The sequence below is a fragment of the Gossypium arboreum genome, chromosome 2 (genome assembly GCF_025698485.1).
Source record: "Gossypium arboreum isolate Shixiya-1 chromosome 2, ASM2569848v2, whole genome shotgun sequence".
Lineage (NCBI taxonomy): Eukaryota > Viridiplantae > Streptophyta > Magnoliopsida > Malvales > Malvaceae > Gossypium > Gossypium arboreum.
The window spans coordinates 108160562-108174949 of NC_069071.1; the positions used below are offsets into that span (position 1 = coordinate 108160562).

At 31.4% G+C, this 14388-nt stretch overlaps 1 long non-coding RNA gene across 1 annotated transcript; it reads left to right on the top strand.

Moving 5' to 3' along the window:
- The first annotated feature begins 2932 nt into the window (after positions 1 to 2932).
- On the top strand, positions 2933 to 8872 carry LOC128284021 (uncharacterized). The gene is made up of 4 exons (XR_008274310.1): positions 2933 to 3078; positions 4924 to 5003; positions 6282 to 6363; positions 8589 to 8872. It is a non-coding gene; the product is annotated as an uncharacterized LOC128284021 (long non-coding RNA).
- The last annotated feature ends 5516 nt before the right edge of the window (positions 8873 to 14388 follow it).

Below are 14388 nucleotides of genomic sequence, written 5' to 3' on the forward strand. Positions count from 1 at the left end.
GTTATATTGGATGATTCTATTTTGTTGATGTAGATTTTGGTATCTATATATACTTTTACAACAACATAAAAAGATTTTCCATTCAATTCAATTTAATACATTAATTTTTAACAAGAACTGCAACAAATACATGGACAACATGTCACCGTCCACAAGCAAGATAACCTAAAAACATCATCCATGATACAATTAACAACTTATCAACAACTATTACTTTGTTGTTCCTTGACATTTTAGTCTTGTATAATGTTATCTTCTCTTCCAAACGAGTAACCTTCAATCGCATTCTTCGTATTTTTTCAATATTAAGGTCATTGTTCGCAAGTCTTAATCTCCTATTCTCTGTCAATAACATCTTATTTTGAAGCATTATTTCATCGATTGTGCATCCATGTTCTTCTGTAATTGAATCCGTCTCGCCACTACTGTAACAGCCCAATTTAGACCCTAATCGGAACGGTGGTTTCGGGACCACGAATCCGAGTCAGAAAAATATTTAAAAATTATTTTTTGTGATTATTTTGTGTGAATTTATATCTGTGAAATTTTCGTGATTTAATTTTGTCGTTTAGGTATCCGATTAAATAAAAGGTCTTAATCGCGTAAATTGAAAACTTGATAGTTTAAAACATAAGGGCCAAATTGTTAGTGGCTTTCTAAGTTAGGGCATTTATGTTGTAAATATCCCATTAATACATTAGTGGGACGATATAAGACATATATTACATGGTTTTATATTATATCATTAAGGGTATATAAGTAATTAAACATTAAGTTAATATATGTTATAATATAATATATATCATAAAAAAATAATGTGCCATGTTCATTCTATTCTTTTGACAAAAACCAAAATAAGAAAGGAAAAAGAAAAGAAAACCTAGTTCGGCTATAAACAAGCTTATTGAGGTATGTGTTTAGCTCAGTTTTTGATAATTTTTACGTTTTTGAGATCGTTGCTTCGAGTACTGCAAAACCCATGCTTGAATTTTTGATTTTGGAGAATATTTTGAGTTATGCCATTGTTGAGAGCTTGTGATTTTTGTTGTTTGATGATGAAATATGAAAGATATGTTTTAGATTAACATGTTTTGTATTGGAGTTTTTGATGATTTTGAGTAATTAGGACTAAATTGCAAAAATAATAAATTGAGGGACTAAAATGTGAAATAAATGAATTATATGGGTTTTTATAGACATGGGCAAAATTCGGCCCAACATGGGTATTTTGAAATTTTGTGTTTTGTGTAATAGGGACTAAATTGTAAAAATTGTAAATGTCAGGGGTAAAATGGTAATTTGCACATTAATGTGTTTTTGGACTAAATTGAATGAAAATATGTTTGAATGGGCTAAATTTGAATATGTTTAGATCAAGAACCAAAGAAATCGGATTTGGATCACGGAAAAACGAAAGTTGTCGACTAGCAGCCCTGTCTCGTTTTATAACGTCCGAGGTAAGTTTATAAGCAAATAGACATGTTTAATTGTAGATAAATGCAAAATATATATGCTGGTATGAAAAATATGAATTTATATATGCTATTGCAGAATGTGAATAAGTTTGGTAACCATGTTCAAGCATTCGTTTTGACCGAGTTACGATGTCCGAAATGTAACACCCTGAAAATTTCTACAGTAAGATATTATCCTTAATATAGTAAAATAAGGAAATAAAGTGACAAGAAGAGGAAAAATTGAGTTATGTCACTGGGAAGTATATTATGATATATTGATTTAAGAAAGGACTAAATTGTAAAAGTGAGAAAAGTTTTGTGGCCCGAGTAAATACTCAAAATTTGAGGGATTAAAATGTAAATATGAAAAGTTGAAGGACTAATAGTGCAAATATTTTAAGGGTGGAATAATATAGAAACCAAGGAAAATTGATGAATTAGGACCAAATTGAATAGGTGAAGAATTATGAGGGACTAAATTGCAATTTTACCAAATTAAGTGATGACTCAAGAATGGAATTTTAAAAGATCACTAAGGGCAAAATGGTCAATTGGAAGAGAGAGAAATCTAGAGACAATGATGATGTTGGAGATATTTTAGATAAATTAAATAAATAAATATTAGTTTATTAATACTTTAAATTGATTTTTAAATGGTATTTTATTATTTTATTTAGTATGTAACAGCCCAAATTCGACCTTAATTGGAAAGGTGGTTTCAGGACCCCGAATCCGAGTAAAAAAAATAAAAAATAAAATAATAAAATAAAAATATATATTTTTTATTTATTTCGTGTTTATCATATGTGAATTTGCATGTGTGAAAATTTCGTATAAAAATTTTATTGTCTGAGTGCCTGATTTAATAAAAAGGGCTTAATTGCATAAGATGGAAATTTGATGGTTAAATGTGTAATGGCTGAATTGTGGTTATTTTTTTTTATATGGAGTAGTTATGTTGGAATTAGTCCACTATTGAGGGATGGCCGAATGTACCTGTAACGCCCCAATTTTCGGGAATCCTGTGAATGTTGGCATAGGTTTAATTATGTTAGTGGGCCTCTAGAAAGCCCAAGCTTAAAATAGAACCCAGCAATTTTAGTTAATTTTTGTTCTATAACAAAAAGGGGGTGAAATTATGAAATAGAACCTATGTGAAAATGTTTGAAAATGCTATAGGCTAAATTGAAGTGGTCAAATAAATAAGAGTGCAAAATAGGAGGATTTGCATGACAAACCTCCCATTTTACATGAAGTGGCCAGCCATCATGTTGTTGTAGACAAAATGTACACTTGATATCCATAATTTATGGTACAAATTGATACAAATTGATAATAGGTTAGGTAAATGTTCCATGATAATAGGTTAGGTAAATGTTCCATGATAATGGGTTAGGTAAATGTTTCATGATAATGAGTTAGGTAAATGTTTCATGATAAGAATTTCATGTCTTTTGTATTAAAGAATTAAATGGATGAAATATGAAGTTTTATTAAAAGAAAAATGGGTGAAAAGAACAAAGTTTTGTCCATCTTTGTTCATCATAGCTGAAAGTTAGAGAAGAGAAAGGAGAAGAGAAAGCTCTTGAGTATTCGGTCATTAGGAGGAGGAAAATTGAAGGTAAGTTCTTGGTACCTTGCTTCTATTTTGAGGTTCATGAGTTCTTCTTGATTCTACCTTAACTCTTGAAGTATATTTTGATTTTTAGTTGTGTTGTGAGCATTTAGTCATGAATTAAAATGAAGGAAATGGTTGTTGTTTCATGTTCTTTTGATGAAAAATGGAAGATAGGTGAAGTTGAGCCAAACAAATGAGCATGCATGTGCCTTAGATGTTAAAGGAAAAATCAGCTAACATGTTGTGCTTTAAAATGATGAAATGGAGATTATACTTAAGTAAAATCATAGATATGTGATGATTGATTGGTGATATACATGTTTAAATAACATGCATGCAAGGTATGTGTGAAAGAGTGATTTGGTAATAAATCTGCTTGGGACAGCAGCAGTAACGTGACTTTGGAAAATCACCATAAATTTTGGGAGATGAATTAGAAGCTGAATAAATTATGTAATTAAAGCTTATTGAGTCTAGTTTCTAATGAAATAAACAAGAACATATTTTGAATTCTGTACAATGAGAAATTTGATTCGTAATGAAGAGTGGTCAGATTAGTCAAACAGTGAAACATGGGAAACTTTAAGAAAAATCTGGTATTGATTGGCCATACCAAAAATACTGAAAATTTTATGGATAAAAGATATATGAGTCTATTTTCAGGGAAAATTAACGGTACTTGATGTGGAGTTTCGTAGCTCCAGTTATAAATAATTTAGTGACTGTTGCTCAGGAAGACAGCTTGCAGTGAAATTATGATTATGTGGTAAACATTGACAAAAATTTGTTAATGAGTTGCTTATTGATTTCTTATAAGCTTACTATGATCTGTAGATGTGGTTGGCCGAATATTGTAAGGGGTTAATACGTAGTTTGTATTTGAATAGTTAGATTAACGTGTTAGTAATCCAATTGTAGGCGGTTCGTGTGTGGATCTCACAAGATATCGTCAATCAAATGTGTGTAATCGACACCTCTCATAGACTAGATTGGCAAAAGTCGAAAAGCCGAAATGTCGAAAAGTCAGTATTTTGGGAATTTACGAGTGTGCGAATGCTCGTAAGATAGTTGGGTTTGTATATTTGGTAATCTAAAGTAATAAACTACAGTACGCGCAATTTCGTACATTTTGATAATTTGGGCTTAATCGGCCAAAGATCGGGTTCATGGGCCAACGGGCCCAGTTCGGTAAGTATGCGCGGTAAGTGTTCTGATAGCACGTAAATAATTAGGATATGCATGAAAACCCTAAAAGTAGCTAAATTACTATAATACCCCTATGTATGGAAAATTATCATTATACCCCTAGGTGCAAAATTACCGTTATACCCCTAGGGTTAATTTTGACCAAAAGCATGACGATCCGATTCGTATGATGTATGCCATGATTATATATCTGTTGCATGGGGACATGGGTTATATTATGGAGGAAGCGTTCGGTGGCTATGCCACAAATATCGATCCGGTGGCTCGCCACAAATATCGATCCGGTGGCTCGCCACATATATCTGATTCGGTGGCTCGCCACGATTATCTCAGATCTGTGACTCTGTCACATTATTCGCTCGCAGCCATGCTGCAAATTCGTGGTGTGTAGCGATTGGGTGGGTCGAGTTGTCTCCCCACACGGTGTAAGGTTGGTACGGGGTGTATACGGTTGGATATGGTTGGGTTTCGCATAAACATGTAATATCCGCTACGCTCATTATGGGCCTATGGGCTTTATTCTAATTCATTCGGCTAAGGCCAACTTATTCTATTTCGTGGTTTGAGCTGATATAGGCTATGGTTGGGTTATTTTACACACCGAGTTTCCCAAATTCACCCCTTTTATTTTCATCCACGCAGGTAATCCCCAACCATAGTGGGCTTGGAGCTATGAGGGAATTCGAAGTGGCCACCCGTTCTGAAAGTTTGATTTTCTTCTGGTGAACTGGACATCCTTTTATTTACGTTTGAAGTTTTGGGTTTTTTAATGTAATAAGGCCGCTTAATTATTTTTGATGGTTTTAATATGTATTATTAAGATAGGTATTACTTATTTTAACTGTCGAAATTGGATAGCTTTAGGGCGCGTTTTCAAAAACAACAATTGATTTCAAAATAACACGATAACAAGCAAAGCTTCCGCAATGAAAGTATTTTCCAAAATTAATCACTTTTCCTAAAAATGACTTAATCAAATCGGTTTCCTAGAAATATCCATGACGTTAAGGTGTGGAAATAGTGGTATGCATGTCAGGATTGGATCCGAAGGAGCTTGGTACTTAGCAATCCGATGGACTCACCACCTCTTTTCGGTTTCCTACCGGTGCACGACTTCCATTCATTTTAACCCTTAATGAATTAATCTTTTGAACATCGAGTATGATTTTCTGGACTTAGAATGGAATTTTTTTTTTCGTTTTTGATGTGGCATACCGGATCCGGCCATAACTTCAGGGCCGGGTTTGGGGTGCTACAGTACCCTTATTGTATAGGGTTATATTATTTTTATTTCAAGGTTAAAGATGTAAAACATGTTAAAGGCTAGTTTATAATATAATAAACATAAGAAATTAATAAAAGAAAAGAAAGCCATACCTCATTGCCTTGTTCTTGCCGAATGTTTGAGAAAGAAAGAAGAAATATGCTTTGAGGATTTCAGCAATGTAGCAAGCTAAAAATTTAAGGTAAATTTCATGTAGTTTTTGTTAATTTTTAATAGATGTGTGATCCTTGTTTAATTAGTGTTAAAGCCCATGTTGAAATTTTGATTTCGGTTGAGGTATGTGCATTCGTTCATAGAGGAAATTGAATCAAATTTGATTGTTTGTCTTAATTAAGGAGAGAATTTATGAATCTATAATTATAAGTGACTAAATGGTAAAATAATGAGTTGGAGGGACTTGTATGTGAGGAGATGGCATTCGATTAAGAGTATCTTTCACAAATTTGGTTCTTGTTATTTTGCATGAACTTAGATTAATTTGTAAGGACTTGAAAATACTAAGGAATATTCGGATGAAGTGAAATAGATAGAATGTTGAGTAATTACATGTTAAGGATGTTAAGGCTTAATTGTTAATGTCCGAATTTTGTAAAGGGGGCTGTTATGCGAATTAATTTTAAATTGTGTTATTTTATATATATATAATATATAATCTATGGGGTAATGTTAAGTGGATCAATTGATCGATTAAATAGTTGCTTTACTTTAATTCAAGCTCAAGACCCAAAGAACCGAGATTTGGATCGGGAAAGGCGAAGTTAGCCGAGTAGTCAACACTATTGTACGAAGTTGTCGAGGTAAGTTCTTAAGTAATTTAAATTCAATTCGGTATGCTTAGAATTTAAATAAACATAGTAAGGTAAAATGCTTGATTATATAGATGTATAAATATAATGTGATGGATATATGTTTGGAGAAATGATTAGAGCCGAATGTGGCTGAATTATTAATCCGAAATAGACATATAGAAATATAATGTGCTGCATGTGTGTTTGAATAAATAAATTGAGCCGAATGTGGCTATACTTTTTGAATTGAAATAAACATTGAGACAAGGTGCCGAAGGTATTTTTAAATGAAAGGATTGATGAAATTGATGTGTATAAAAGTAGTTGTGTTACGACTCATACTATGTGTAATCTTAGCAATGAGCTAAGTAGTGAATGATTGTAACATCGGGCTAAAAGCCTAGCAGGCATATTGCCGGTGATATGATTCAGGTTATAATTCTAGCAGGCTACATGTTGGTATGATTTTTCGTGACTAAGAATTGATGTGTTATTGAACAAGTTAAAAATAAGTGTAAAGCCAAGTATGAGTTAAATTGTTATTAATTCGTAATAAGGTACGCATGTGAATAGTTATGAGAATTTTTGTATGTAATTTATGATTGAATGATGGCTATGATTTAAATGATATTGATTTGGTATATCTAATTGAAGGTAAGTTATATTGAATTGGTGAAACATATAAGCCTATATTGAGTTGATATATTTGTTTATGTGGGGAATTGAATAGAAATTGCATATTCGGTCATATGAAGTGTTTCATTTAATTAAAGGATTGAATTTCATGTAAGGATATATCGTATAAATATATGTATATATATATGGTGAATTGTATATACTTGGCCACATATGTAAGTAATTATGTGATGGTATAATTGACTTTGAGTACTCGGTCAAGTTAACTCAATTGGATTAAAGTACGTCGTTAATATTTAATTCGGCTACTATGAAATGAAAGTAAGATTGAGATATGTTTGTATGGCGAATGGTAAGTATAAATTGAAAGTAATATAGTTAGCATGTATATAGTGAATGGCGGTATGAACCAGTTTGATATTTACTTAATATAAAGATTATTATGTGAACTAGTTAAGTATATTCGGCCTTGTGAATAGTATTGAATGAGTCTTAATTGTATGCATATGTGATAATGTGTATTTGGTTATGTAGCTAATTTATGTATGTGAAAATATATGGTATTACATGAATTTATATACTTGAATGTATGTGAACTAGATTTAATAACTATTTGGCTTTAGAAGTTAAAATATAATATGTTAATTTTGGCCACATGAACATGCGGTCTTAGTTATATATGTGCACATTCAGTTAATGGGATGTTATATTAAAATTAAACTAAAGATGACATTGAACGTTTACTATTTCTTTGTATTCGCCCATAGGTAAACATTTATGTGATGATATAATGAGATGGTATAAATGATTACATAGGTAAACATTTATGTGATGTAAAGTTGGGTATTGAACATTCGATAATAGTATATGATTGAGTAAAAGTATAACGTCATTGATAAAATCATTTATTTTGAAATGTTAATATTATTAATTCAAACTACAGGCCAAGAGGGTCGTGCTGTTATGAATTCAGATTGATACTTAACAGGCTTAAAGCCGTTGAGTTATAAGGAATTGACGTTAAAGAGTTTTGATACTGAAGTGTTTTATGAATATGAACAATAAGCTAAAGGGAATAGGTATGTTTTTAGCAAGTTTATGTTTGTGTTATAATGTAAATTACTTATTGAGATTATAGTGCAAATTTCATGAGATGAAAAGAAAAATTGTAACATTTGCGGAATTAAGTATTAAGTCTTAAATGTTTATGAGCATGTGATTAATTGAATTATGGTTATATTTTATACAAGTAAATTCGGCGATGGTAGGAATATAATTAAATAACTTGTGATGCAAGAGTTTATAACTTTGAAATTGAAAGTTTATTGATAATGTACATGAATATATTCGGCTGAAATGAAAGTGTTTAATATAAAGGCATGATATGTATTTTATATATATATATATATATATATATATATATACATTAATGGAAGTTATTAAATTGTATTTGTATAATATTACGAATGCATGGAATTAAGTTGGATATTTGAGTTGATACATATTCAAAGTTATGTTAATATATAGAGTGTTGTTTTGCTTAAGGCTTACTAAGCTAAGTTAGCTTACTGTGTGTATAATTGTCTTTTTCTTTGTAGATATTGAACCCAACTTGCGAGTTTGAAAGTCGTCAGAGGAGCTTAACACACTATCGACCACCTTTGGTATTTATAAAAGTTACGTTTTGAACCTATGGCATGTATAGGCTAGAGTGTGTCATGAATTGTGGTAATTCGGTTTGTATAATTGGGCCATGCGATAAAATGGCTTACTATTCAGTTGTGTTAGATTTTACGTCTTGATTAAGTGATGTTGTATGATGTATTTGTATGTGGTTTGATGGTTAGGCTATGAATTATAAATAGAAATGAATTATGCTTAATGTGTTTGATGTATAATAAGAAGAATAAAAATGAAAGTAGGTATTTGTTAAGACATATATAAATATAATTAGCATGTTTAAAATTTGGCATTGGAAATTGGAATTGACTACTTGAATAGTGATTCAAGTTATAAGGAATCATAATTGTTATATGCGAATTTCATAAAATATAATTTGTCTTTTGATTTATTAAATTTCTAATAATTATTTCATATGTATATCCACGAATGTCTAAATGTTGTGTTATGTTAGGTGATACCTTATAACCCATTCCTACAATAGGTTCTGGTTTAGGGTGTTACATAGTATATACAAGGAAAGAAAGATGAAGAATCATCACCTTTTCTTTCCCATGCAAACCAACGTGAGAGAGAGGAAGAAGAAAAGAAGTTTTCTTTCTGTACAATTTGGTCCTTCCACAAAAAATTCACCATTTTCACCTAGAAATCAAAAGAATTTCCATAGCTACTAAGAGAGAAAAATGTTAAGGAGACCACGAGGAGTTAGAATATCAAGTTGGATTCAAGAAATAGAAGCTGGAGGAGAGAGAAAATCAAGTTAAAGATTAGTATCAATAGAACAAGGTAAGTACATCAAGATTTCAATATGTTTTTAAGTTTGTTATTATTGACAAAGCATGGAAATAATGTAATAGTAGAGTTTTCTTACATAAGGTCCTATATTCTTGATATGTTAGTGAAGAGAAAATAAGAGAAAGTGATGAGAAATGGTGTAGAAAAAGAAAATAAGGGTGTTATAACATGGTAATTAATATCTTGCACTAAAACAGTTTTGGACAGCAGCAGTAGTCTAATTTTGACAAATCATCAAAAATTGTAGAAATATAATTATAGGATGAATAAAATATGAAATTAAATCTTATTAAGTCTAGTTTCTTATAGAATAAATTATGTAAGCAATGGAATTGTAAATCATGAGATATGATGAATTTTGTGAGACAAGGTCAGAATGATTTCGGGTTCCCCTATTCTGGCTTTGTAAAATCATAAAAAATTGTATAAAAATAATTATGGGCTTAAATTTATATATTTAGAATCCTGAATGAGTCTATTTTCAACAGAAATAAACGAGAACATCATTCAAATCCTGTACGAGGAGATAATTAATTTTTAGTGAAGAAGGGTCGGAACTGTCAGACAGCAGAACAGGGGAGACTTCAATTAATAAACTGCATTAATTGGCCCAACCAAAAATTATGAAATTTTTATGGCAAGAAGAAATATGAGTCTAATTTCTGTGAAAATTTATTGATTTTAATTTTGAGTTATATAGCTCTAGATATAAATAATTTAGTAACTATGAGATAGATGGACAGCTTGAATATTCATAAAAGTAAATAATAAAGATTATAGATAATGTTACTTACAAGTGTGTTATATACATTAAGAATGTGGAAAGGAGATGAGAAGGAAAATATATATGAATATTCATTTAGCATGGCTAATTTGCATGTTTTAGGCTCAAGGACTAAATTGAATAAAAGTAAAAATTTATGCGCAATTTTATAAAAATGTCAGAAATGACCAAATTGCATGAAATGGGTTATTTTATTATTTAGATTACAAAATTTAATGAAATTATTAATTTAGTTCAAGATCGGGGGAAAACATGTTTTAGGGATTAAATTGAAAAGTGTTGAAATTATGGAAAAATTCTGATATTTTATAGAATTCATGGACTGTTATCGATATGCATGATAATAATAGCTGGAAATAAAGATTAAATTGCAAGAATTTTAATTTCCTGACCCTAAGGATGAAATCGTCATTAATTAAAAGTTTAGGGGTAAAATGGTAATTTTGCCTAGAGCATTAATTAAATGCATTAGAATATGAAATGAATGAAAATGATGATCAAATTTATTTAGAAAGATCCGGACGACACAAATACGAGGCTTGATTGTGGAAAAGAAAAGATATCGGATTAATGAAATTATAAACACAAACAATCAATGAGGTAAGTTTGTGTAACTTGAATTGTATTTTTAAACACTTGAAATATGTGGTTATGTGATGAAAATATGATTTGAATGCTCAATTCATGATAATTGATGAAATATCATAATACTCGATATAAATTAAAAATAAATCCCGGTTGAATGGAATGGAATTCATAATTATACTTGTGAATTGTATTTTTGTCATGCATATGAAATTGATACGGATATATTTGATAATGCCGGATAAAATGATAAATCCCGTTGAACAAAGGAAAATCGATGGATGTAAGTTTCCCGAATTGGTTATAGTTCTGCATATGTTGCAGACACACTATAGCTTAAAAGAGCGTCCCGATATTAGCCCTCTCGAGCTTCCCGTTATATGGTTCTTGCGAGCTTCCCGTTATAACTCTTCGGAGCGTCCCAATAGATTGTGATCCGCATGTGTTGTGGACACACCGTAGCTCTTAAGAGCATCCCGATATATGGCTCTTCTTGAGCTTCCCGATAGTGCTCGCTTGAACTTCCTAAAATATGGCTATCCGGAACTTCTCGATAGGCTCTTCGTGAGCTTCTCGATATGGTTCTTTGTGAACTACCTGATTTCGGCTCTATTGAGCTTCCTGTTATAGCCTGGATTAGCTTCCTGATATTGCTCTTTATGAGCTTCCTGTTAAATAGCTCGAGACAATATAAAGGATCTAGCTCGGACGGGTGATCCTATCCTGATATAGCCCTCTCGAAGAATATGTGTAAAATGGATTTAGCCTGGACGGGTAATCCGAATTAGGGTCTGAATTTAGCCTAGACTGGTAATTCAGATCCAAGCTCATTAGAGTAATTGTCGTTGCAGGGGATTTAGCCTGGACTGGTAATCCCGCTGTAAGGTTGAGGTTCGCGGGAGTGTGCTCTCTGATATGAAATGTGTAAGACCATGGTTGAAAGATACCATTGCAACCTGATATGAAATGTGTAAGACCATGGCTGAAAGATATTATGGCAACCTGATATGAAATGAATATGACCATGGTTGAAAGATACCATGGCAACATGACGGGAAATGAATAAGACCATGGTTGAAAGATACCATGGCAGCGTGACAGAAAATGAGTAAGACCATAGTTGAAAGACACTATGGCATCATGTCAAAGATAAATAAGACCGTGGATGGGAGACGCGATGAAACCTATTGAACAATTGATATTCAGGTAATATGTATCAGATGACGAATGGTTATATGAAATGGTTGTGTGAAATGTTTACAAGAACTGGTCATATAGAAATGTATGTACAAAATAGTTGTATGAAATAATTATGAAGATAGATAAACGAAATAAGAATAAGTACATGGAATATAATTTACGTTAAGTTTGATATAAACTTTACCGGAATAAATATACATAAAATAAATGGAAATGATAGAGCATGAAATATTGATGTAATGAAATGATTGATATATACTTATGAAGAAACGGTAAGAGAATGATATGTTTCATTACATGTACATATATAATTATCTTTGATATGTTGATACAAGGAAATTATGTAAGTAAAGACAATTATTAAACTCAAGCGTGACATGTCGAGAAAATAAGTATATCAATGTTCAATTTATATGAAATATGTGCAAGTATACTAACAATGATGTTGTTTGACGCTTAGACAAGTGTTAAGCTATTGATTGAATGGTAACATGTTTAATTATAAGAAGCATTGAAATGGTAAGTACTTAGATGAAAATATTTAAGATTTTTTGAAATTTTTTTATGATCCCGATTTAATTTTGGTTGGTTTTTAATGTATGTTTGGGGCTTCAAGGGCCCAATAGAGAGACGTTATGATTATTTTCAAAATATGAATAATAAATGACTCAGAATTATCTAAAAATGTTCAATAAACTCCGGTAATGCCTCGTACCTATTCCGGCAATGGATACGGGTAGGGGGTGTTACACGAAAGCCCCGTATGAACCTTAGGAATAGTTAGGATACATATGCCATGACATTGGATTCCGATATATGTGTGCAAGTAAGACCATGGCATCGATATGTGATTCCGATATGTGTTTACGAGTAAGACCCTGTTTAGGACTGTGGCATTGATATGTGACTACATGTAAGACCACGTCTGGGACCTTGGCATTGTGCGATATATGTGTGATTGTCTGAGTGTCCTACCCAATTCCGAATGGTTCATCGGGCGAAGGTAAATTGTGTACAGATGTGTAATATGAGTTAAATGGCCAGGTATGAATTACCTTGTTGGCTATTAGTAATAAGGTAAGTATGTACTTGATATTTGTTCTATTCATGTGTAATTGATAATGATGAATTTAAGTGAGATTGGCATGTGTATTCGGCTTTGTGGTTATATAAGTTGAGTATCAATGAAATGATTCATAATTATGTGCAAGTCTGTGTGACCATGTATAATCGGCCTTATAGGTGATATATATATATGTAATGCTATGATATGATTTTCAAGCTTATCTATAAAAGTATATGTAGGCATGATTTTATTATAACTAGTTGTTTTTGGGAAGTTGATTATTAATATGTTTAAATGACCATGAGAGTATTCGACCAAATAAGAAGTGTATGTACTTGTTGTTATATCTTGATTCTTGAACTTGTGTATAAAAGTATATGTGTGTATTTGGTAATGTAAAGACATTTTGGTTGGAAAGTTGAATGATAATAGGTCAATTTGATTATTTGAATATTCGACCAAGATAGTATTTATGTACGAAAGTATACATATATATTATTTACAAATTATAAGTTTGAGACTAAATGGGATATGGTTACTATAAATATTGGTTAGCCTAATTGAGTTGAATATTTTGTTAGGTTAATTATTTGCTTATGACTTACTACGTTATAATAGCTTACTGTATGTATATTTGTTTCTGTTTTATAGATTTTGGATTCAAGTTACAAGCTCGGGGATCATCAGCAAAGTCAATCACACTATCAACCACCTTCGGTATTTTATAAGTTGAGATTCTAGTACTATGGCATGTATAGGCTGGAACACATTTTTGAAATGTTGGTTTTGGTTATGTAATTAAAGCTATGCGAATATGGCTTGCTATTTATGTTTGGATTTGGTCTTATAGGTGCTTAGTTATAAGGTTTAGTAAGTTTGGTTTTGATAATTTGGTTATGCTTGATAGTGGTTTAAATTCGTTTTAGTTAAAGTGATTAGTACTATGAATGGATGATGTTTGTGGTAAGTATTTCATGCATTGGAAATGGCTTTAATCTTAGGTTCGAATTCGGTTTTGGTCGAGTCATGGTCTAAGTCTATTTGATTATTATGCCGTATGCCATGGTTGATCATTTTTGTGTTATTTTGAAAATGTATCTAAGTATATAAAGCTTGTGAAGGTACTTTGTGCTTCGGCTATATGTTTTTATTGGATGTTAATTAAGTTAAGGTTGGCCATGTGCATGTTAAGTAAAAATCAAGACTTATACATGGTATAATTTGATGTTCACTTATAATTTATACTAAGGCATGTGTATATGATATTCAATCGTATTATATTAATTGA